The sequence below is a fragment of the Ictidomys tridecemlineatus genome, chromosome 11, assembly GCF_052094955.1.
Source record: "Ictidomys tridecemlineatus isolate mIctTri1 chromosome 11, mIctTri1.hap1, whole genome shotgun sequence".
Classification (NCBI taxonomy): domain Eukaryota; kingdom Metazoa; phylum Chordata; class Mammalia; order Rodentia; family Sciuridae; genus Ictidomys; species Ictidomys tridecemlineatus.
In genome coordinates, this window is record NC_135487.1 from 90,281,876 (window position 1) to 90,308,674 (window position 26,799).

General features: G+C 35.5%; 1 long non-coding RNA gene across 1 annotated transcript in view; it reads left to right on the forward strand.

Annotated features, from left to right (window-relative positions):
- LOC106145328 (uncharacterized) overlaps window positions 1-19,680 on the forward strand; it is a 61,738-nt gene extending 42,058 nt beyond the window's left edge. The window contains exon 3 of the long non-coding RNA XR_001230168.4: window positions 16,457-19,680. This is a non-coding gene — a long non-coding RNA (uncharacterized LOC106145328). The remainder of the gene's footprint in view (window positions 1-16,456) is intronic.
- The last annotated feature ends 7,119 nt before the right edge of the window (window positions 19,681-26,799 follow it).

Genomic DNA, 26,799 nt, shown 5'->3' on the forward strand with positions numbered 1-26,799 from the left:
CCCCAAGTAATAAACATCAAGCTGATAAGTTTTTATTTGTAAAATGTAGCAAATTTTAAGAGTGAAATAATTCCATATATTCACAATCTGTTCTAGCAGAGGGAATAATTCCTAAATCATTCTATGTAGTCTTCATTACCTTAACATTAAAACCAGATAAAGACTTTGTAATAATGAAAAACTACCAAAAACTCATTGAAATCATTTGAAACCTGGGCCTTTATCAGGCTGTAGATTTTACCATTTGAGCACCTGAGGAAAATATTAATAAAACTTATAGTCATTTTGTGAAATTACATCATGATAAAATAAGAATTGTTCTAGGTAAGCAAACCTATTTCAATACACACAAACTAAGCCCTGAAATCCACCATATAAATTCACTAGTGAAGAAAAATCATGTGAACATATCAGTTGATGCATTAATGCGTATGAATAATTCAACAATTGTTATAAAACCTTTAGCAAACAGGTATGATGGGCAACTTTTCAACTAGATAACCACATATAAAAACTCATAGTTAATGAAATATTTAATACTGAGAAGCCAGACCCTTTCTTCCTGCTACGATCAGGAACACATGGAAAAGATGTGCTTTTTTTTTTTGAATCTTGTTTTTTTTTTTTTAATTTACGTATGACAGCGGAATGCAATACAATTCTTATTACACATACAAAGCACAATTTTTCATTTCTCTGGTTGTATACAAAATATGTATTCATGTCTTCATACCTGCACTTTGGATAATAATGATCATCACATTCCACCATCATTAATAACTTCATGTCCCTTCCCTTTCCCTCCAACCCATCCAGAGTTCCTTTCTTTTTTTTCTTTTTAAGAGAGAGAGAGAGAGAGAGAGAGAGAGAGAGAGAGAAATTTTTTAATATTTATTTTTCAGTTTTCGGTGGACATAACATCTTTATTTTATTTTTATGTGGTGCTGAGGATCGAACCCAGCGCCCCGCACATGCCAGGTGAGCACGTTACTGATTGAGCCACATCCCCAACCCTAGAGTTCCTTTCTTATCATTCCTATTTAGTGTCACACTTGAAACCCATTCAGCATACCAGAAAAAGGAAATCAAAGACTACATAATGCAAAACAAACAAAAAATGTCTCTAATTATAAATAACATATTTGTCACTGGAGAAATACAAAACATTGATTTCAAAATGACTCCTGAAAATGTTAAGAAATTATAGCAAGGTCACAGGAGTCAGATTGCTAAAGACAAGATTAATTATTGTGTTTTATCAACAAAAACAGAAATTTGGAATTTAAAATAATACCATTTAGAATAGCACCACAAAACTGAAATACTTATGATATAAATTAATAGAATAAGCTAGAAATGATATGAAAAAACTCCAAAATATTGATGGAAGAAAAAAAATCAAAGATTATCTAAATAAGAGATATTATATTTGAGGATTGAAAGAATATTGCTCAGATGTCAATTCCTCAAGTTGATCTATAGATTTAAGATAATTCCAATAAAATCCCAGCAAGCTATTTTATGTATGTCAACAAAAATGATTTTGAAGTGTATATGGAATAGAGAAAGAACTAGAATAGCCAGCTCAAAGCTGAAAAAGCACAAACTTGGAGGACCTAGTTTACTTGATTATTCAGACTCCATATAGTAGTCAAGATATCAAGGTATTGGTGGGGGGAAAAGGCATAAGGGCCAGTGGAAGACAATAGACAGCCTAGAAATAGATCTACCCAAATATACTCAAATGATATTTGACAAAGGCATAAGACCAATTCATTGGAGAAAGGAAAGTCTTTTCATCAAATGGTGCCAGAATAAACAGATGGACTTATAAAAAGATTCTAACCTAAAAAATTTTGGAAATTAGTAGAATTTATGACTAGAGACCAAAGCAATAATACGCAGCCCTGTTCTCTATATAGAAAATCTATCTCCCTCCAATACATGGCTTAGCAATTCTGAAAGCCTTGTGCAAGAATAGTGCAACTGATTAAGCAAATGGACAGAAGAAGAGGGTGGGAAACACATTTCTCACTGGTGGAATAGGACCATAGGCAAAGGAAGAAGCTTGGAATGACTCATGTGGTAATCAGAGTAGAGTTAGAAAGAAAATGAACACATGCTTAGTTTAACACAGATATAGATGGAGATATAGACAGAAGATACATTGATAGATAATAGATAGATATGTTAGTATGCAAACACACATACATCTTGTGCCACCAACTTAGAAGACTTTGAAACATCAAGAACCTAGTAAGAATGAACACACTTAGCGCACAGATCTTGGTTTTTAATACCATTATCCAATTAAAAAAAAAAAAGGTTCTTTGAGAAAAGATTAAATTCTAGGAATGGGATAGAAAAGAATCTAGAGAATCTTGCAGTGCCAAAAAACTACAAAAAAAAAAAATGCTCAAAAACAAACAGGGTTTTGTTGAAGAGGCTAAGGAGTCAACTGAAAGAGATCTCTAATGGACAGAGCTAAAGTCATTGGATCAACAAAACTGGAGATAAAGTATTAAATTATAGCCCAAAGTAGAAAATAAATATCTGTTGAGGTATACTGATATAAATATGATCAAATAAATAAATAAACAGGGGAGAACAGGCAAATCCTGAAGCAGAATTATTCTAAATATTTAGGTACTTTACCCTTAAGAAGTTAGGTATTACTTCCTACCCTTTATATCTGAGCTGTATCTGATAACTTTCTTCTGAAGGGCATAGTTTGGAAAGGGGGAGAAGGAATAACTTTATAGCAGAGAAGCCTGACAAACACTACCCAAGCCCTGTGGTCAAGATGAACATCAGCAATGTTAAGCCAAACTGATGGCATGGACCCTTGATCTGATGTGATGAGGATGGCGTTTCACTATATCCACACTGTCATCATGAGAAGCACATTGAACCAATCTCAACTGATGACATTCTACAAAACACAGGACCAGTAATCCACAGCATTACCAAGGTCGTCAAAAATAATCAAAATTTGAAAACTCCTCCCAATGAGCAGAAGCTTGAGGAGATACGATGACTACGATGACTACACATAATGTGGTATCCCAGACACACTTTGTTACGTCCTGTTATTAGTAATAGAGGGAATAGGAGTGTGTTAGACCCTCTCTGCTTTTCTTTTTTTCTTTGGAAATATTTCTGTAAATTGAAATCTGTTCTAAAAGAAAAAAATTTATTTTTAAGAAAACCACACTCTTTGAAGCTGAGTACATATTTATGATCTGAAATATCTATGAATAGATCACATCACATTCCAGCCACTCAAAGTTCTTATCCTAAAGGTTTCAAGTCCATTAAACATGAAAAATGCTCAAAATGCACAGTCCATTTCAATTTTATGCCAAAAACTAAGCGCCATAGTCTTCTCAAAACAATTTTTAAACAATTTTTATTTATAAAAACAAAACCAGTGTTTGGCAATTTCTGTCAGATTAAATTTTACATTGCTTTTAATCTTCATTGCTTATATATGAAATACATTGCAGGCATCAGAACAAAATTCATTTGGACAAGTAAATGACTTTATGCTGTATATTTCCACACATTAATAGCATCATTTGCATGCTAAAGCAATGGAATTTGTATTCTGCTGTGGCCACAAAGGATTAATTTAATGAATTAAATAGTCTGGATTGCCTTCTGAGGGAGAGAAGGTTAAAAGGTACATTTTGCTAAATATTTAAAATCTTTAACCTTTGTAGTATAGATCGCTATGATTTAAAAAAGAGACACACAGAGAGAAAAGATAGGAACTTAAAGGATAATTGCATCTTGCTTGAAAATTTTTCTGTTTTGAGTTCAGAAGTAATTAACATGATTCATTGAATTGATCCACAATATTTTCAAATAATGTTATAATTCTGTTATGGAAGAATTTCTAATCATGTTTATCACATGTACATAGAGGAGACAGTTTTACATGTGTGCTGGTACTACAAAAACTTACATGCCTCTCTTCAGTAACATTTGTGACCACCTTAGAACTTACTTGCTTCTATTTCTAAATGAACATCTTTCGTGTTTTTATTTAATTATCAATTTGGTCATTTATAGAAATTTAAAATCTATCTTTGAATTTGTGTTCTTGGAACTTCTGTATCAATTTATTAGCTGATATCTTGTATTCTCATCACAAACTTTCAAATACAGAGGAAGCTCATATATCAAAGGGTTTCAGAAGGATGGTCACTATATATAGCATCAAATCATTTATTTTATTGGATATAATCTTATACAATACAATATTGCCCTACAATAACTATATTATAACAGATCTACCAAATATCCAAGATGATTGAAGCATCCTGTAAATATCTAAAGTAGTAAAGAAAATTGAAAAAAGAAATCACTTGGCAGGAAAGATGAAAAATCAGTTTAAGTGGAAAATTACCTTATAAAGTGAGTTTTGTATTCTTGATATAAGGCAGAAAAATATCTGGGTTTCATTGCATAATAATAAACTATAAGGATTTAAGATAATGTATTTTTGAATCATTAAATATAATCTAGCTCATAATGTTTCAATTTAGTATTCCACATATCACTTAGAAAAAAAGGTGGCCCCTATTTTATTTTTCCATCGATTTTATCCCTTTATATCACAATATATACATGTTAACACATCAAAGTATTAAAAACTACTTTTGAAAGATCACCAGGCTACCGAACATATTGTAGCTCCTTGCTGTCCACAGATAGTTCTTATCTCTGCTGTCCCTCTGGTCTCTCTCCAGAAGCTGTGAGTCAGGAACCTCAAGCTCTGAGCCTTTGCTCAGAGTCTTTCTGCTCCAGCCAAATGAGCGAATTCTGTCGAGGGATGACTGTTTGTCTCAATCAGACCTCTAACCCCATTCATAAGCAATACTTTTGTGTCTGCCTTTTCCTCTGTATTTGAGTTGTGTTTGGCTTCTCATTTTTTTTTCTTGAAAACTGCACATTTTAGGTAAATTAATGCCACAACTCTATACATATTGGTTTTAATCTGCCTTTCCAGAGCTTGATTTTATTGTTGTTTGCTTCTTTATTTGTGCAATGACTTGGCTAAAACTTTTCCACGGAAGCCTCTTCTTCCTGCTGTATGAAGCTTGAGTTCACATCTTCTTGGGTTTAGAGTTGGGTTTCTGCACAATCTTCATGGGACAGCAGTTGTTTTAACAGGGCCTTCTGTCTCTTTTCATGATCTCAGTGTTAGGCTCTCTGCCTCTATTGGTATCACACCCGGATGTTAGTCTTCACTATTTATGTCCTGGGGAATAAATTCCTCTATATTATGGTCCAATTAAATTTGAACAGGAGTAGACTTTGAGGCCAGACTTGGAGGTTAATTTTTGCTCTAAGAGAACATTTCTTAGCCATCTCCCTGGTTGTCTTGATAAAAGAGCTGGCCTGCAGTTTGGCTAGCTTCTCCACTAGAGTTTATAGCCTCCTCTTAATTGTTTATCACTCAAATCTCTGTTGTTTGGGGAATATTCCTTACTCTTGAAATTACCCACACTCTATTTTAAATAGAAGTAATTCCTTTGGTGAAAGCTCTGGGGTTCTCTGTGTTTACTATTTCTTCCCTTGAACATCTTTGGATCACTACTATAGACCTAAAGATGGGTGGGGCCCATAACTTCTGTTCTCAGCTGGCTTCTGATAGCTTTTCAGTCTGACCTAGTGAACTAGGGTAGAGATGATGAGGAGTCCAGTGTTCATGGTTTGTCATGCCTGGTAGAGCATATGCCCTCAGAGTAGAGACTAGTAGAGAAGGCCCCTGTCAACTCATCCAACAGTTTATCCTCCGCAACTCTGACTTGGAGGGTATCAAAAGGACTGGTTCCTCCTATAAGATGCAGTGCCCTTGACTGGGACCTGAGGGAAGAAGAAACTCTGTTTCCTTGGCTATGTCCACCCAGAGTGGTAGAGCTGCTGTCAAGATGAGATTGTGGGGAAGGTGAAGGGATGTCACTCAACTTCCAGAAAAGTTTTTCTTCCTATATATGCTATATGCCTTTAGGACAATTTCCAGAGATTTAAAAAAGTGTTTGTATGCACAAAATACATATCCATAAATGTATGTATGTGCACATATAGAGATAGGGATATTCATACATCTATAAATACATACATACATATACACCTTACCCTGAAGAGCAGTTCCACGGAGCTCTCCATGCTGCCATTCTAGATATGGAACCCCTGCTGGTCTTGAAGCTATCAACAGTCGTACCAGGATCCACTAGTCACATGCTTTCCTTTAACCAGTTCAAGCAAGGATTCTGTTACAGCTCCAAGTTGGTGGGTTCAATCAAGGAACATGAGAGACTAGGCTTCAAGCTCCAAATAAACTTTTGCCCTTGTACAACTTGCGGCATCCCGTGGTTTACATGCTTAGAGCTCTAGTTTTCAGTAGAGCAGGATATTCCAATTTTACACGTGGTCAACAGGGTCATCTCACCCAAGAATTTTGTGTTCTTGCCCTTTTCTTTTTCCTTTCTAGTAAACTACTTGAAATATATGTTTAAATTACCCATTCCTTTCTTACAAAATAGCTAGCTACCTTGCCTGCACCAATCTAAATTCTTGAAAACAAATAATGGAGCTCCCTCCCCACTCATGGTTTCTGCCCTTCAAACTTATGTGAAATCTGTACCCTAGAGCATGTTTCAGACTGCCTAAGGTTTGTGTCTCTGGAGTTGCAACTCTGGATCAAATAATTCTCTGTTTCTTAATCAGTTTGTACCTGTATTTCTCTTAAGAGTCTATATCCCCAAAGTCTGACTTAAATAGCAAATATGTTTAGCAACTTTCTAATCTCTTAAAGAATTTGGAAATATGAAACAGATTGTATCTGTAGACAATAGTAAAATTTTAGCTTATTTTAATAATAAAATATGATGGTCTTAATGAATAAACAAAATGTAGTATAACCATAAAATAAAATGTTGTTAATCATGTAAAAGGAAGAAACTTCCAACTCATGGCTCAACCCAGATAAGCCTCAAACACATTATGCTAAGTGAAAGAAGTCAAAGGTAATAGATTACATATCCCATAAATCCATTTATAAGGCAAACTTATAAAGACATAAAGTAGATCAGTCACTGCCTGGGATTTGAAAGGTCATGGAGATAGACTGTAAATGGGCACAAGGGATCATTTTGGTGTGATGGAACTGCTTGAAACTAAAATTTTGATGATGATCTCAAAACTCTTGTAAATTTGTTAATATTACAGAATTGTACTTAAAATGGATGAATCTGTATTATGGAAAGCATACCTTAATAGCATTGTTAAAATATAATTGTCTTACATGACTCCATAACCCCTATGTTTTGCAGAGTCTAGTGTATCACATATTCAATAATGCTGATGAGATGAATGAATGAGTAAACCAATGAAAGATCAGCTTCTTGATCAGCTGGTAGGAACAACAGCAGAGAAAAACTCAAGCAGCTCTAGGTCTGTATAAGCTCATCATATACAGTAAGGAACAAATGACATACACAACATGCAGATGATGGGAGACTGGAACAAATCTGATCTTGGGCTAATGCTAATCATCTGGTAGGTGGTTACTTTAGTGCCATTTTACCCTCCACAACCCAACCCATTTTGATCTGAGGGAAAATGGAGTGAAAGAAGGATGGAAAGCTGAAGAAAAAAAACAAGTCTCCAACATGCCACCCATGCTTCAATCAAAGGATGTCATTACTTTCTAAATTTGTATTGTTATCTAGGTTTTCATTTGAAGCAACTGCCTGTGCAAACAATTTTATAAAAACAACTTTGGATAATCATGTGTATTATGCTAATCGATTTTTTTAAAGAGAGAGAGAGAGAGAGAATCGTTTTTGTAGATGGACACAACACAATATCTTTATTTTTATGTGGTGTTGAGAATCAAACCTGGGTCCTGCATGCGCTGGGTGAGCACTCTACCACTGAGCCACAATCCCAGCCCAATGCTAATCAATTTTAAACACATTATTTCAGGAATGCTTCACCTCCAGGTCAGCCTTAGTACCCTTAGTTTACCCATATCACAAGACCCACACATGTTACATTAAATTGGGTCAAGCAGAGACTTTATCATGCATAATTCTACTACCAGGAATATACTAGTTGCTAAATAAATATTGCATGATTTAGTGAAGTGCTAGAGTTACTAAAAAACAATACCAAGAAAAATCAGTATTGTAAACATAGCTTACATCTCTTAATGAGCTGCACAAAGCATAATATCCATTTGATGATTTACTATAAATTTCATTACCCTGTTATACCCACACTGAAATATAAATACTTTAACAAACTAAGCAAATAATAAGTGACAGGTTTTACACTGATATATGTTCACAGAACCATGTTGCCTAATCAAAAGCCAATATGAAGGTCAATGTGAAAACTAATTTTTTCCAACTCAAAATATTATAAAGCTCAGCTTCTACTGATAACATAAAACCAGTTAAAATGCATTCCTCTAGTTAACAAAATATCCAATGTTTCCCTCATTAGTATATTTCAAAGCTTTTGGTTTTACATACTATCAGTGCTTTAGCCATCTAGGTTCTGACCTACCAGCAGACAAGAACCAGGTATCTTGTGGCTTGTGCTTTTCGTTAATTTAGTCATTTCCTTCCTATTCAGTGAGAAGAAAAAGGAGAGGAAGTGAAATTTAAATGAGAAAGTTTTGCTATTTGATTACAATGCCAATAAAAAATTTGATATGGATTGAAGTTGAAAAGTACTGCTAAATGCAGTTTTTCAATTATCTATGAAGTTCAATTATCCAGGGATCCCTCTCCTTTATTACAATAAATAACTGTGAGTTAATGTAACTTTTTTGTATAGAATTTAAATTTCACCATGCTCAACTTCATTATCTGGAACTGGACTTTCATTTCCAAATACTAAAGGGATTTTAGGAAATTGCATTATTGTTATTTTTTTCCACTTCTTTGAAAAAAGCTGGCAAAAGGATTTCATGCATCAAGGAAACAGTAAACCAAAAAGATTGTCAGATAGCCTCTTTTTAGCACTTTATATTTTTATCATGTTTCTGAAAGTTGGTAGCTATGAAAATAGGAAAACATTTTGAGACATAAGAACATGCTTACAAATATATGCATATGCACATAAGCCAACAAAGTTTGAAAGAATTTCTAAAATGAAATCATTAAGTAGGAAAATATTCTATAAACATTTACATCTTTATGTATGAATATGTGACATCAGAGTGTCTTAATACAACTATGATGGTTAAGAACCTGGGCCAAGTGTTTTGATCATGGCTTTCAGCAAGTTGTTTACCATTTTGAGATTCAGTTTCCTTCAGGGTAAAAAGGGCATGACAAGAAGTTATATAGAATCAGATAAAATACTTATTTATAGATATGAATGTATTTTTATACATACATGCATCTATATATATCTATGTATCATCTATCTAATATCTACCTATTTATCTATCAATGTTAGCATAGTGCCTTATACATAACTAATTGGAAAGTAATTTCACTGAGGTGATTATTACCCTCTTTGATTTCTTACTTTCCCTCCTGCCCATATAAAGTCAGCTGAAAATTTGTCAGTTTCTATACTGTCTCTTAAATTTTTCCAGTGCTCCTTTTCCCTGATACTATTCTTGTGAAAAGCACAGTTCTATTTCCTGCTTTGTTGCAACTGTCCTTGTCTTCTCCTATCTTTTCTCCTTTAATCTACTCCCAGGTCCTAGAAGAGGTTTCTTTAAAGGAGAGAGTTGATCAGGCAGGCATCATGGAAGAAATCTTTCATACCTCACCCTATGTCATTAAAATCAGAACTCAAATTGGCATTCAAAGTCACAGTGTACTGTAGCATTCTCACCCTCTGTGCTTTCTTTCTTCTTCCTCTCATCCATCACCCCAAAACATATCCTAAAGCATTCTACCTATTCAATGACAAGTTATTAATTTCCCCAATTCACAACCTTGGTTTGAATTACTCTCATTGTCTTTAAAATCCCTCCTCTTTATGGTGTGGCCTGAAACACCCTCTAGGCACCTCATTCTGAATTTGAGCACTATACAAGGTTTCCCCAGACACTGACTTACTTTTATCTTCCAGAAGTCCTACTGTGCACCTGGGTGTGTCTTCCGTTTTCTGGAACATGACATCAAATCTCCCTTTTGCTTATCTGAAGATTCTTTGAATTGACCAGTATTATAGTTGAATGTTTGATTTGCCAGCACGATGCTGACATGAAATGGGAACTTTCAAATTACTTAGTCATGCTCTAGAAATCTTTTCATGCCAGAAAGACTCATCTTCACTAGAATGCCAGCTTGAGCAAAGCATCAAAGTCCAATTTATACAAGAGGGTATTTGAACAGTCAGCTCTCTTACCCTTTACTCTAACAAACGTATCTCCAATGTTTGCCTCTCAGGAGCACTCCACAGCCTCTCTTCATTGAATACTCTTTCTCCATTATGATCCAGTTGAATTTTGCATCTTTCCTAGAACTCTGACCACGTAATCATTTTTTTCTGAGTGTTTTACATTTGTGCCTTTTATTCTCACCATATCACATATTCTTAGGTAAAATCCTTTCCACGGTATCTACATCACCGTATTCCCCATAGATTAATGATAAATTGAGTTGTGCAATGAGACTATAACCTAATATATATATATATATATTTCACACTTTTGAAACTATAGACATGGATATGCAGATACATGGCAGGGTAGGCAATAATATCAATGCTCAATTACAGATAAGAAATTGAGAAATTAACAGAAATCATGAAATTACCATATGCATTCATCTTCTCTTCCCCAAATTATGGTATTATTCATTAAGAAAAAACTATCTAAATTTTTTAAAATGTGGTCATATTGAAAAATGCCATATAGTTTGTTAGAAGGATGTAGAATTAAATATGTAAATGAGGAAGTATATATAAAATATATGAAGTTAAAATTGTTTCAAAATAACAAATCATTATTACTTTTTTATACATAAAATTTATAAAATACATATTATGTAATCTCTAGGAGTATTATGAACATAATGTAAAAGCACAGAACAGGACTGGAAGAATATATGCCAGAGAGGTCATTAATCATCTTTGAGGAAAATCAAGAAGTGGACTAGGATTAGATGTGGTGGTCATGAAACTAACCTTTATCTCTTTTTTAAAAAGTTTATACAATATTTAGACTTTTATAAAAAGGAAAGATGTATTCTCCCTCTAAACAAGATTGTAGAGTTCAAATCCTATTTCTGCCATTTACTACTTATGTGAATATCACCTATGGGAAATATTTTTTCACCAATTCTATTTATAATACAACCTTGTTAGTAGAAGTAGCTTCATGGGCATGCAAATAATTTGTGAAAATTGAATACTTGTATTAAGGAGTATATTTTTAAATGGGAGAGATACATTCCTAATCCCCCAAACATGTAATATACTGTTTAGATGTTCCATATTACAGTGAGGATGTTTATATAAACTATATATTAAAATCTAAAAATGAAAGTTAATTTTATCAATTTAGAGGTATATGTGGACTTTAGCCATGAATTTAATTACATCCTTAGATTAGACCATTTTTCATATATAACTAATATAATTATGAGATCTTTAAATGGAAAATTCAGCAAAAAATCAATAAATTGAATGATTTTCCATTGAACACCCTTTCTCATGTATAGTTACATCAACTTTCTACCCCTGGCTACATTTTTTTTCTTACAAAAATGTCTTCTTAATAGTTGTAAGTTTATTTTCATCATTATTACCTCCAAAGTTTAGAAAACACTGACCAAATAGCAAAATTATGTTGTTAAATATAAATGCATATAACATGGTAGAAAAATTGCTCAAATGATAACTCTGAGAGGAATCCTAGATAATACCTGTTTTATAGTTTGGATGTGAGGTGTCTATAACTTTAGGCTAATCAGTGAGTTAATCCTGAAGTGGGAGGGTGTTACTGGAGGGAGTGGGAATTGGGGCATGGTTTGGGGTATATATTTGTACCTGGAGAATGGAGTTGCTGCTTCCCTCTGCCACACTCTCCTCTCCCACCATGATGTTCAGCTTCACCCCAAACCCTGAGAAATAGAGCTGGTCTTCTATGGTCTAAGGCCTCTCAAACTGTAAGCCCTCAAATAAAATTTTCCTCCCTACAGTTGTTCTGGTCAGATCCTTTAGTAACAGTAGTGAAAAAGCTGACTAAAACAACCTGCTTACTGGTATGTAAAGGAAGGAGAAGAATGACTCATTAGCCCCCAATACTGCTACTTTATTTTACATTTCTAGTTTAAAAATGAGTCAGGGCATGGTGTGTGATCCCAGCTACTCTATTCTGCTGTACTCCAAGTTAAAGGCCTAAGCAACTTAATGAGACCCTGTCTCAAAATAAAAAATAAGAAGGGCTGGGGATGTAGCTCAGTGGTACAGCACCTCTGGGTTCAATTCCCAGCACCATACACACACACACACACACACACACACACACACACACACAACACACACACACACACACACACACACACACACACACGTCAGTGCCAACTTGGAATATCAGCTCTTGTTTTGCTCAGACAACATCATACCTTAAAAACTTGCAGTCTCCACCTATTGATGTTGTTTTCCTTGATGTTTTTGTGTTATTGAGAAATTCTGTTACTGAAAATTTTTTTGATTAGCATCATTACCCAATATTTCCTCAGTATATAATACAGGATAAGAATTGCACCTGGTACTGGCAATATGGATAGTAATAAGTGAAATTCCTTGTCTTTGTCAAAGTCACAACCTCAAGAAAAAATAACTAGGCAAGCAGGTAATTTCTTGCTACAGTAAATAATGCAAAATTAAAACTAAATGCAAACAACACTAATGATTTCATATGTTATTGAACATTTTTTCCCCCAAGAGTCTTTTTCTGGCTAATTCTATTAGTCTTCTATTTTTCATCTAACCTGATCTATATATGGAGTCCAAAATTTTCTCTAAAATTTATAGCGAGGCTAATACAATGAAAGAATGAATTCAGAAGAGGATTTTCTTTGAGGTTCTGACTTCTCTTAGATCAGAAGACTTGGCTAGATCTTAATTAGCATAATGCTTTTTGTCAGGAGCCACAGGATGTCTCTAGCTCAAAACCTGAGCATTTAAGAAGCAGTTGAGGATCAGTGAGGATTACCATCCTGTGGACACCTGTTATAAATCTGAGTAAGCAAAGCCCTGGCAATATCACTTTCCAAGTATTTCTATTTGATAAAATCAGGCCTGACCACCACCTTGTGTTCCTGCCAAGTCTATTATGTATAATTTTTAGTTGATGTAATTCTCTTAAAGCCAAACCAGAGTGCTGTGCTGTAAATAAAACTCACTCTTCTTCTCAGCAGGCAGCATGTGATTACTCTTACCAACTTTATTTCCCTACCCCTGACAAACTGTGCATGCCACGGAGGAGGTGCTTGGGTGTAAGAGGAAAAGAATAGAGCATTCCTGAACTATAATGATGTGTACTTTATCAAGCCAGGGACTTACACAATCAAAGAAATGGTAATTGCCTAATAGCATGTCAGGTGACCGCCGGGTTTTACATATAAAAGAATTCAGAATCATAATACATAACAAGTAAAAGTGGCATTTTCAATATCACAGCGGGATCAGAGCAACCTACTATTTAGTCTACTATTTCCATGTGAACACTGAGCTCTTGTGTCAGGTTTTTCATCTTGTCACAAATTTGACTGTGCTACTTGGACCTTTCAAGTTATAAATAAGCACTCTGGTAAATAATTTCAAGTAAACGATTCTGATCTTGGGTTTTTCACCCTTTCTATCCTCTGAGCCCCTGTTGTGCTTGCAGTTTGAATCACTCAACCCAGTACTTAAGTAGAAGCCTTAAATTTGGTTCTTCAAGATACAACAGAGTCTTCCATTTTTGTGTTGCCACACTGAGAAACCTAGCAAGTACTGGCACTAGGAAATTGTTTCTGTCTTATTTTGTGGTGCTGAGGATTGAATCCAAGGTCTTGTGCATGCTACGCAAGTGCTGTACCACTGAGCTAAACCCCTAGCCCATCCCAAGTTCCTGACTTGTTATACTCACTACTGGAATGGGCAGAAAATAACAACAGGAAAGGATTTCAGCCCACTTTGTGGAGGACAATCAAGTCATCTTCAAAGGAACAGTAGGTTCTTGGCTGAAGGAAGAAACAAACTGTTAATGTTAAGACAATACCCTTTCTTTCTGCTGAAGAGACACTATACATTTCAAAGGCAACAAAGCATTAAAGACCACAGTGAAAAAAAAAATGTCTGCCTCAGAATTAGAAAATATCAGTGGCCCATGACTTTTAAAAAGCACCAAAAAATTCAAGAATGTTAATGAATGTACTAATTAAAGAGACTACAAGTTAAGGAAATCATAGGGTGGTTTTACAAACACACTGAAAATAACATAAAAAAATTCTACTACTTTTTGAGTGCCAGTATTGAGTCTCTATGACATTATGTTTCACAGCCAACCAGGGTCAAATAATAATTTACTTTCTGATATATTCTAACCCACCTACATATGTATTAAAGGAAATAGATACTTCCTATTCTCAATGAAAAGCAACTAATTAGCAGGCAAGAAAAATAATCCTTATGTCTAATGTGTATTGAGCTATTAATTAAATCCATACTATTTTGAGGTCCAGGATAAAGTTCTTCTGTATCTGAAGTAGGAATTGGATAGCTGTCAAAAAGTAAATTAAAACAAATAAAAATTCTGTGGGTTTACATAATTTTATCCAATCCCAAATGACCCTTTTAGCTTAATTTACCCTTGAAGGAAAAATCAGTTCTGTTTTCCCTTCCCTGTGATTTTCCAGATAATTTATAAAAATATTTTATGGCATTTTTTAAGTCCTAGGCAAAGGATCAACATGACTCCTCATCCACTCCTCCTTTCCTTCTTGGCAATATCTCTTACCACTAAAACCAATGTGGTTTCCATTCAGTCCCTCAGGCCTCACTTCTCCACTTTGAAAGGTAACTCCACAAGCCATTAGACCATTTTGACAAAGAATAATAATTCACCTCAATGTACCCTTCACATCTGTTAAATAAAGGAGAGTAAGGTGGGTGCTCCTTCTGTGCTTCAGTTCAGCTCCTAACTCAAGCAGTTGTGAAAGTTAAAGTGGAGAGCCAGCAATTGCATGGCCACCTGCTGTTCTTTGTGACAGCCGCCACTGCCCCTTGACACTGAAGTGCGTGGTACTGTCACCTGATAACCAGGCAATCCAGAAGTTTTGGGGTATGTTAATGAATGTACTGCATTGTACAGCGGTCTGCAGATTTATGCTGTCATTCTGTTACCAAGAGTAAAAGCTAATAACCTCTGCTTCCAAATGTATGTTTGCAAAACTGTCAGGCCAAGGTGGTTTTACTGCATTATTAAAAATAGTTGCCTTTTCCAACTCCGGCCATGGCTTAGTTTTATGATTTTGGATTGAAATCAAAGTGAACTATAGTTCTTCGGATTGCATGTATGAAGAAAATTAGCTTTGGTTTCTTCCAGGGGGGAATGATGTATCATAAACATATTTTTATAAGCCCTACCCCACTCCATCATCAAGATTCTCTCATTTATAAGCACTAATGATCTGTTATTCAAGTGAAAATGTTGTTGGTTTTGTGGTTTTTGCTTATTATTCAGAACAATGGTCTCATGACTATGTAACATCTCATATTCCACTCAGGGTATCTAGCCCAAGAGAAGATGGATATGTTTTTTTCTCTTATTTGAATTGTGAAATTATGTCAATCTGAATCAGACTTATTCCTTTATAAAATTTATGTATCATGGACTGCTGTCTGACTGATTAAAAACAGAAATTATTTAATGAGAAACTATATAAATTGAAAGCAATACCATACACAACAAACTCATCAGAAATAAATATGGGCTTTGGGCACAAACACAAAGTGTCACGCTTTCTGCTCTCATGGGACTCTCCTTTGACAGGCAGAACCTCTCAACCCTAGGACACAATGTGGTAACTGAATTGAATAGGATAAAATAATTAGGTTGGAATTTATTTTTATAATATGGCAATGGAGCTCTTCCTATTTTTAGTTTAGGAGGAAACCTGATTCCAGTCTAATGTAGTTGATTTGTCCTGTACACTTGTTTTTTTTTTATGGAAAACTTGCAGTGAATGAGTTGAAGGGAAACTTGTACGATTCATAAATACTCTAACATGACTTCACTTGTCCCTGCACTCTTAGAGGCTAGAATTTACAGATAGATACCCAGGGATCCTGTGATGATGCATTGGATTAATTCACCAGCCTCTTCCTTCTTTAGTTTCTGAGCGACCAGATCTTTAAAGCTGACATAGGAGAGAGTGGTGATGTATTGGATTAATTCTGTACCCCTCACTTTCATTTTCAGTCCCATGTGTTTCAGAGGACATTTGTCTCCATCACAGCCACGTCACACCAAGCCTTTGATTTGTCAGCTCATCTGGTCAAACACCACTCAAAACAAGAAATGCTCAGGGAGAAGAGCCCAGCTCAAGAGCCATACTCCATTTCTACAGTTGCCTTCTGCCGTCTGCTTTCTCAGAATCAGAATCATGCCTCTATAGTTCCCTTTCCCCAATCCATCAAGGCTTTAAAGTTTGGGGCATTCACACACACACACACACACACACACACACACACACACAAATGAATGTATAGGCAGTATATATTGCAGGTTCTATTTAATACTAAACATCAACTTTTCAAAGTCCCTAGATTTTTCCTCAGAAATCATTCTTTTCTGCTGTGTAATAGCTCCACCTGAGGCTGTAGATTAGGTGTTTCTCCAGGTCTTTGTGCTATAGCAGCATGGAATATAAGTTTATTATGGAAAAAAAAAAGCAAAGAGAGATCAGAAAAAAAAAAAAAAAAACCAGGGGCTGATGTTGTACCGCAGTGGAAGAGCACTTGCCTAGCATTTATGAGGCACTGGGTTTAATTCTCAGCACCGCATACAAATAAGTAAAATAAAAGTTCACCAACTACTAAAAAATATATTTTTTTAAAAAACCAGAGCACTATACACAAACTCCATCACCACCTTCCTTGAGATATTCTGAAACTAGCATAAAGTAAGTAATATTTGTGGTTTGTACATGAAAGAACTTCTATGTATAGTAGTTTACATAATCCTCATATCAAAAGGAAGTAAAGTAATTATCAGTCTCCACCTACATTTATTTATATGTGAGCCTTTTACACATTAGGTAACTCATCCATGGTCACATAACTAGCAAGTGGCAAAGTTGGGATTTTAACCAGTTTTTGTGAATCTGTATTATTCTCCTGAACCATACTGTTCACCAGAGAAAGAGTAATTTGGTTTCAAAACAATAAAATAAGGATTAACATCACATAACACAGGCAACATACACTATTAGCTATGATCTATTGGACATTTCCAGCACACTAAAGCAAGCAGTGGGTATCTGCATGAAATATGTATATCGGTGCACTTAGGAAGAGGAAATATGAACCCTTTTAGAATACGTGTGCCAAACACAGTGGATGATGCTCCCTACAGTTGCCCTTTCGTGAAATTCACACTATAATCACATATTCTACATTTTTCTTTGAGATGACAATCTCCACAAATGGAAACAGCAACAGTTCTCTTAAATATAGACATAAAGAAGGCAAATAAGGTCTAGCTTTCCATTCTAGATTCTGGGTGATTTCAACTCTAGAGCTTCTAGATTGCTTAGGACTCTACCAGAAACCTCTACTTCATTCTATGAACAGCACCTGCTAAATTAAGCTCATGTTTTAAACATTGATCCTTTGAAAAGTATCTGGAGTACCTGACTTATGCCAACAGATACCTTAGTCTTACAGTATGGCACTCTGGAAGGAAAATTGTCCAGTGATGAACTGGTAGGCTGTGTAGACATATGGCCATCGTGAAAAAAAAAATACTTTGTGGGTAGAGCAAAAACAGGAAATAAAACAAGAGTTATACACAATTATAAAGAAGAAGTAAGCCACTCTCTGGTGAAACAGAGGAAAAAAGTGAGTTGTCCAGAAAGAGCTCCACCATAGGCAGTATGAAATGTTGAAAACAACTACTGATCCAGAAAGTCTGGTTTCCCTATGTGCTAACTACAACATAAAAATGAATTGAAGTTCAACAAAATTGAATTAAGAAAATCCATTTAAATCCCAGAGACTTGTCTGTATATTATTATAAAAAATCTCTTGAGCCAGATGTAACAGTGGACATCTGTCATCCCAGCAACTCAGGAAGCTGAGACAGGAGGATCTCAAGTTCAAGGTGAGCCTCAGCACTATAGTGAGGCCCTCAGTAACTTAGCCAGACTCTGTCTCAAAATAGAATACAGTAAATGTACTGGTGATGTGGCTCAGTGATTAAACACCCCTTGGTTTAATCCATGGTTAAAAAAAAATAACCTCTTGAGGCACAAGCTATTTTAGAAGGCATATATTAGTGGAGTTGGAAGGGGGAGCATGGGAAGATAAGAGTTCCTCTAGATAGGGAAAGGGAGGGGGCAAGAGGGTAAAAAAGATGGTGGAATGAGATGGATATCATTACCTTAAGTTCATGTATGAAGACATGAATGGTATGAATAAACTTTGTATACAACCAGAGATATGAAAAATTGTGCTCTACATGTGTAATATGAATTTTAATGCATTCTGTTGTCATATATAACAAATTAGAATTAAAAAAATTTAAAAAGACACATATTGTATACATGAGGATGGAGGGGAAAAGTGTGCTATAAAATGTTCTTGCAAATATAACTTTATGAAAACAGAGTTGACTACACTGGTAATTTTGCATTCACTTTATTCAGTGTTAAAAAAAGAAATGTTTGATTATATGTATAATGACAGCACAGTAATCATTTTTCAACTTCATATTTAAATTTGAATGAACTATCATTTCATCAAGTCCATAATATGTTTGTAACTAGCGTTGTATCTTTGGCCTTAGTCAAACTTCTATAATTTAGGTGGCTTTGTGGTCCTCCTCACATAAAAACATTCAGAGAGTGATTTGGCTCTTGTCATAATGTTCTATCATGGTTTGTTTGTTTTGCTTTGTTTTGCTTCATTCTGCTTTGTTTAACTGTGTAGGTCTACTGGCCACTACTGCAGTGTTTAAATTAGGCTCATGCTGGCCTCTGTTAACAAAGATTAAGGATGACTCATGTCCTGATTGCCTCTGGGAAATGTTGGGTAAAAGGAAAATAAGCACTTTTGGCAGCAAAGTGATCCATCTACTCAGAATAACTGCCCCAGATAAATGAGCTCTGAAATGGGGAATGATGAGACTTCCTATCATTAGGTAGGCCAACAGGAGGGCCTTACCTGCAGTCTGTCTGTTTAATGTAAAAGAAATTTTCTTAAGAACTTGTCAGGCAACAGGATGGTGGAAGGAAGCGCATCTCCAACTGTGTCCATAACAGGCAGGCCCTAACCATTAGTCTTTTAGTATGCAGAAAGTTGGGAAAGAACATTCTATTCTCTGCCAAGTTATCAAGTCAAAATACAGGTGAGGTGATGGGTAATTGTGGAGACCTTAATGCTATTTTTATATAGAATTCAAATAAAAAGGAAAAGTAAAACCTACATGATTTCTATTTATTTTACATTCTACCACAGTTGAGGCTGAGGAGTGGGAGTAGGAGATATTTAATTTGGCCTCAGGAAACCTGCATTATAGTCTTCTTAAATTAAATTGAAATGTGATCTTTGGAAAATCTGGCTTAAGGACATTTTCAATTATAACATTGTATCGTTCTTGATTTATATTCCTGGTAACTAAAAGAGAAGCCACCATTGTTCATGTTCTGGCCAATTCCATGGCTATTTCTATTCTACATCTGTCCAGAAGGTCAAAAGCAGAGTCTAAATTAGGGCATCTCCAAAAGACAAACAGCATGGGGCATGTTCAATATCAGCTTATTCAGGATGCACCAAAGACATGTTCTAAAATTTATCCTATGACTAAGCCTTGAGTCGAAACTTTAAAACAGTCCTATATTTTCAGATCTCTTTATTTAATGTTTTATGGAATCTGAGAACTGTGGAGCAGAGAGAATCACTTTTCTTTTCAGTCAACACGATGCCATGACAACCATTTGAAATGTGGAAGATTGTCAAATCAACAATTGTTTTGTCTACATGATGCCAAATAACCACAAGTTTGATTGATATGTTTTTTAAGTACAAATTTGTTCAGTTGTTGTAGCATGTAGATACATGCCTTTTAATAATCATATCTTTTATTTTCTTCACAGGATACAAATCAGTTTCAAATATATAATCTCATTTTTGTTCTGATCTTCCCAACCACCTCTGGGCTATCAGTAGTACAAGGATTATATTTATTTTGCAAATGAAGACTGTAAGTGGGTCTTCCATTGTGCAGGTATAACTGTCTCAATGAATTCGTCTTATTTTCTCCAAATGACACGTAAGACAGAACAATGATTTGCATATTGAGTAATAGTAATTTTGCCTGACCCAACTAAAGTGCTCAATGAATGGTATTTAGTACAATTTTGTTGTTTTCCATTATCAACAGTGGGGTCTCCACTTTCCTGCTGATGACTGTCCTTTTAGCTATAGATATACTCTGAACCTCATTCACCTGAACATTGGAGGTTCTAGAAAAACAAAGTACTTTTCCATTGGGAACCCAAGTTTTTGACTTGTTCACTTCAGTAAAAGATAGATATTAGGTTAAAAAAAAATTGAATTCCATTCTAACAGACTGATTCTACTGAAATTTAACTAACATTATAAAGATATTGAGGCTTAAGAAAGTAATTTGGTCAAGATCACTTGATGGGAAGTATTATAAGCATGAAACCATATCTATGTCATTTGAAAAGCCATTCATCCAAACACTTTTAAAATATATATTTTTAGAATATATATTTTTAGATTTAATGTCAAGCTCTAAAATTCTTATTTTGGACATCCCCTACCGTTGAACCAATATTTTTACATCTTCCTATGGAAACACAGATACCCTAGGAGAAAGAATGTAATTGTTGAACTTCAACTGTTTAGTTGAATCCTGCTTGTTAAACTTTATTTAGTTCCCAAGACACGATGTTCTTAAAAACCAAGTGTGATTGAGCAAGAAAATGATTTTCTCAATTATTTTGTCACCAATTTACATTTCAAAACTGACCATGGATCCTTGACCTATGGATACAGGGGATCTGTCATCTGTATCATCCTACCCTGTGATTTATTCATTCCATCAATCATCAGACACTATTGAATGCCAGCTGTGGTGGCAAACAAGACAGAATCATGGAACTGCATGGTATTTGCAATCCAACAAGTGGTTTAAATATTGGATAACTCATAAGGAGTATGATTTACAGAAGTTGAGGGTACTGTTAGGTTTGGTACTAAAGCAGGCTATCTTTAAATAGTAAGAAGATATTTATGCTGTAATCTGAAGTATGACTGAGTTGGCTAAAAAAAAAAAAAAATAGCAGATTTTCCAGGACAGTGGCTTCTGCCTATAGTCACTGTGACTCAGGAGGCTGGGGAAGGAAGATCACAAGTTCAAAGCCAGCCTCAGCAACTTAGTGAGGTCCTAAGCAGCTGAACAAAACCCTTTCTCAAAATAAAAAACAAAAAGAAAGAGAAGGAGGGCAGATATTTGGGGAACTAGAAAAACATTCAGTGTCTCTGATGGTCAGTTTTATGTGTCAACTTGGCTACATTATAGTATCCAGTATCTTGATATTGAATTAAACACTAATCTTGCAGTTGAAATAAGGATATTTTTGTGATTAACATCTACTATCAGCAAGTTTTAAGTGAAGGGGATATTCCTTGATAATCTCCATTTATGCAATTAACAGAATGGCTTGAAATGACAAACTGAAATTTCCCTGAGGAAAATAAATGCCATATGTGGGCTGCAGGTTTAACTTCTGCCTGAGAATTCTATCTCTTGGCTACTCTAAATGTTTCACGTTTGCCAGCCCCAACAATTGTATAAGCCAAATTCTTGAAATAAGCCATATATATCACACACACACACACACACACACACACACAAACACACACACACAAATATATAAACACATATTCACATACTAAAATCCCTCTAATAAATCATTATATACATTAATATTAGAATTCTGATAGAGATATTTTGAAAAATTTCCTTTGAAAGAGGGGTGATACTTAAATAAACATCTTAAAATTTAGACATCGAGATAGGATAATGGGAGGTTAGAAGAATTTGGAGATACATAATATAAAAAGACTAGATTGTTTTGAAGAGATCATAAGTGAAAAAAGAGAAAAGGAGACCTTTGTTTAAGTGGCAGAAAACTTGACTGAATTGTGTTCTACAGTTGTGTGAAAAGCCAATTTTGTAAGCTATGAACTTGGATGTTTAAGGAAATTTCCAAGAAAAGCGTGGAAGGTATAGCCGGCTTTCTCCTTACTGCTTTTATTAAAATGCAAGAGATATAGATAAACTGAGGAAGCAATCATTAACAACAAGAAACTAGCACTTACTGATTCAGGAAGTTCTTACCTTAACCATATTAAAAAGGATGATGAAATTAAGAAAATCACAGTTTTGAGGAAGTGTATTCTGAAGCGAAGTATAAGGGAATGGCTAAACAAATTTTGCTAGAGAAATTAGGTATGTGATTCATGGATCCAAACAACCATCTCAGCCAGAGCGATAGACAGACATGCAGGGAACGTCTTCTGGAATGTTATGGATCCCCTTGATATTCAGGTATTTTGAGACTGACTCTTTTATTAGCAGAAATACTATCAGTTTAGACAGAAAGGAACATGGATCAGATTAAATGAAAGAGGGTTATCAAACTTTTAAAATTAGACAAGGGGGAAACAAGTCAATAGGATTACCCAGATGTAAAACATCATCTACAATTATAAAAATAAGAAATAAAAAATAAATAAAAGCAAAGTAAGAACAACAGTGATGCAGCTGTTGATAAAGGTGAAAATGATAAGGAAGCTGCCTTTGAGAGTGTGGCAGAGCCTTGAGGCAGAGAAAATTTGTACTCAGGAGTACTTGACCACTGAGCCATATCCTCAGCCTTATTTCTGTATTTTATTTAGAAACAGGGTCTCACTGAGTTGCTTAGTGCCTCTCTGTTCCTGCAGCAATTGTCTCCTGAGTTGGAGAAAATTATTTTCAAGTCTTCAGATCTAATGGAATTTGCCTTACTAGATTCCAAAATTGCTTAGAACCAGTGATTCCTTCATGCTTTCCATGTTCTCTCATTTGGTATGTGAATATGTAACCAAGTGTCTATCACCACTGAATTTTAAAGGAGATAAGTCATTTTCTGGATAAATAGACTCATAAGAATTTTGTGGTATGATGATCGTACCTACAGACTCACTTGTACCTGATTTAGGTGATTTTAATGATGAAATTGGAGTCTTTTTGAGATGACGCTATGAAGGTTTCATACTTGAGGTTAATGCTGCAATTGACTGAGACTTTGCGGGACACTGGAGGTAGGTTGAGCGTATTTGACACATGCGACGGGTATGAGGCTTTGGAAACCAGAGAGAAGACTGTAGTAGATCAATTGTGTCCTTTCAAAAGACATGTCTACTTGGATACTCAGAATGAGACTTTATCTGAATGAGTATTTTGTGAATGAAAAAAGATCTTGAGATTATAGATTATAATCATAGATTATATTTGGCCCTCAATATAATGTTGAATGTACCAACAGAAGATACATAAGGAGAAAACCCAAAGACACATGGGGTAAGGCCACATGAAAATTAAAGCAGAGATTGGAGTGCTGCAGCCACCACTCACTAGGAGATAAGGCATGGAATGGGTCTCCATCAGAGCCTCTAGGAAAAACTCTGCTGACACCGTGATTTTGAACTTCTGACTGTGAAAAATTGTATTTGTCATTTTAAGATATTGAGTTGATGGTGGTTTGTTATAGAAGCTTCAGGAAGCGAATATAAGAATCTTAATGATTCTTAGACACTAAAAAGGAAGAAAATAAAAGTGTGCATGACTGACCAGACATTAGGGAAAAGAATTAGCGAGAGCCTGTATCTCCAGTGCCTTCCAGGCCAATGAGGAGATTTTCTTCAGAAATACGATATGATCAAATTTGTCTTTTTGAAGGATCTTACCAGCCACTGTCACAATGGATCATAGCTGGTGCAGAGAGGAAGGCAGTTGAGTGTCAGAGGAAAAATAGGAATTCTAAAATCCAAGAAAAAATTTAGAAATTGGAAGACTAGAAAGAATTGGAGGAACAAACCAAGTAAGGACAAGCGCAGGCAAGAGTCCCACAGCCTAAGAAAATGCAAGAGTAATTATAGTCAAACTTGTTTCTGTTTATTTAATGCTGATGAATGAGTGGGAAATGTGTGGTCTTCACCATAAGATCAGCTTCAGAGGATGGGCTCTGTGAGCTGCTTTGCTTATAGGCAATTTGTCTAACTACTCTGAGCCACAATTCCTCACCCTAAAACTAGATGTATGGAGCTATTTCATGGATTGAGAAATTTAGGTTATGATATAAAAATCTAATAGAGTAAATTGAAGAGAGGAGGAAGGTATCTCTGGATTTTTTTTTCTCATTTTCTTTTCATATCATTATTTTGAATACTTTTCTTGCAACATGACTCTCCCAACTTTTCCCTTCTCCATTAACTGAACCAGGATTCTACCTACCTCTTCATTTTTCTTCTCCCTCTTCTAGCTCCTGCCTTTGTTTAGATAGACCACTACCACAATTCTTCTACTTCTTCACATGGGTCTTCTCAAGCCAGGTTCCTTTCCTACTGCCACACATGAGTGAACACAGCAATCCTTCAGAACTACCGGCTCCTGTCGCTGTCATGGAGCACCAGAGCTGGACTCTACTAGCAACTGTTTCTTCTCATATTTTGCACTGACTTTGGTTATGTTTTCATTCAATTAGTGTTTCATCTCATTCCATCTAGTTTAGAAATACTCAGGAAAGCAAACTACATTTATATGAGAGTGAGTAGATAATTTGCCACACTGACATAATCCACCTACGTTACAGTTTTTACTTTTTCACTTCCTGAATACTTTCTAATGGGTCTCTGTATTCTGGTCAAATTTTGACATCCCTTGCACATTTTTTTTTTTAAGATTATGGAGAGTAACTAGAAATGATGTTCTGTGTCTTGATTCCCCTTCTTTCTATTGTTTAACGTGAAAGATCAGAGTCCTGGTCTCTATTCTTTCCAAAAAGTTTCATCTTCAAGCAGGTCTCTCTTTTTTCCCTCACAGTTTACTCCTGCCTCGATGATCTCCCCATCTCTTCCCACCAAACCTACATTACTCATTTTTCATGGCCATCTCACTTTCCAAAATCTTCCCCAATTACTGCAGCTTCTCAGTCCTTCTATTTTATTCTATACTTAGAGTCATTCCAAAACTTTAGTTTGTAAATTTTATGCAATTTTTATTTAAAAAATGGATTAGAGCTGGTGTAGAGAGGAAGGCAGTTGAGTGTCAGAGAGGCACTCATCTCTCAACTAACTATACTATAAACTACTTGAGGACAAAGATTAGATGATATTTTTGAAAACCTGAAAACATGGGGAACAAAGCAAGCAATGCTAAAGAAGCTATAAATAGTATGGCCAAGAGCCATGGAGGGATGAAAGGCACCTCTGAATCAGCAGGGAGTCCTTTCAAACCTCACCTGCCCAACTTTGCTTCTAGAAATCTGTCTAGAGAAATGAACCTCCATAAGCAATCCTCAGACTTCAGGCATCACAACCACCTATGATCCAATAAATGCAGCCCCCACCCCCTACCATAAGGATTCCACAAGGAGGCCCTTGGCACTGCCTTTGCTACTAACCTGATCAGGTGATTCTGATTCCAAAAGCTGAAGGACAAACTTCTGAGACATACTACTCTAGGGATAAGTACTGCAACTACATGTTCTAGGTCCTAAAACTGAGCAGGAAGAGAAGCAGACTGTAGCCAGGTAAATTCCGACGCCCTGGAAATTATGGCCTGGAATACTGAGCTCTGGGCATCTCCATCTCTTTGTAACTACAATGTCCCCAATCCTCACCTTGAGACTTTTACATTTTAATAAGCATTCATCAAATACATACTACATTGTAGTAAGTCTTCTATACCAATGTACATAAAAATTAAACCATAAAAATGTACAAGATCAAATTGTTTCACTGTCCCTCTAGTTCTAAGAGAACTAAGGCATAGATAGAACTTGTGTGAGGTCATAGGGTGAGTATGAGAACCAAATCCAGGCAATGTGGCTCCAGGCTCTGTACTCTTAACTACTACAGAACCACCACCCATAACCTCTCATTTCACATTCACTTCATTCTTCTTGCAGCTACTGATGTCAATAAAATCAAATCAATACCTGTTACACGTCAGATATCATGACACATGCTAAGAATGTAATCTAGAACAAGATTTCCTTCATGATTTCAGGAAGCCTTCATTATAAAGAAGAATCGAGAAATGAAAACAAACCTACAACCAACCATTGATAAGTATTACAATACAGACAAGAACAGAATATCATAGGAGTGTATAGGAAGGAAACTCATCTCAGACTTAGGGTTGAAAAGGCTCTGCAGAGGAAATGTCATCAAAGCTGAGGTCAGAAGGAAGTCCTGCAAGAAAGTTAGGTTGAGGGACTCAAAGCACAACACCATGGGTGGTTAGAG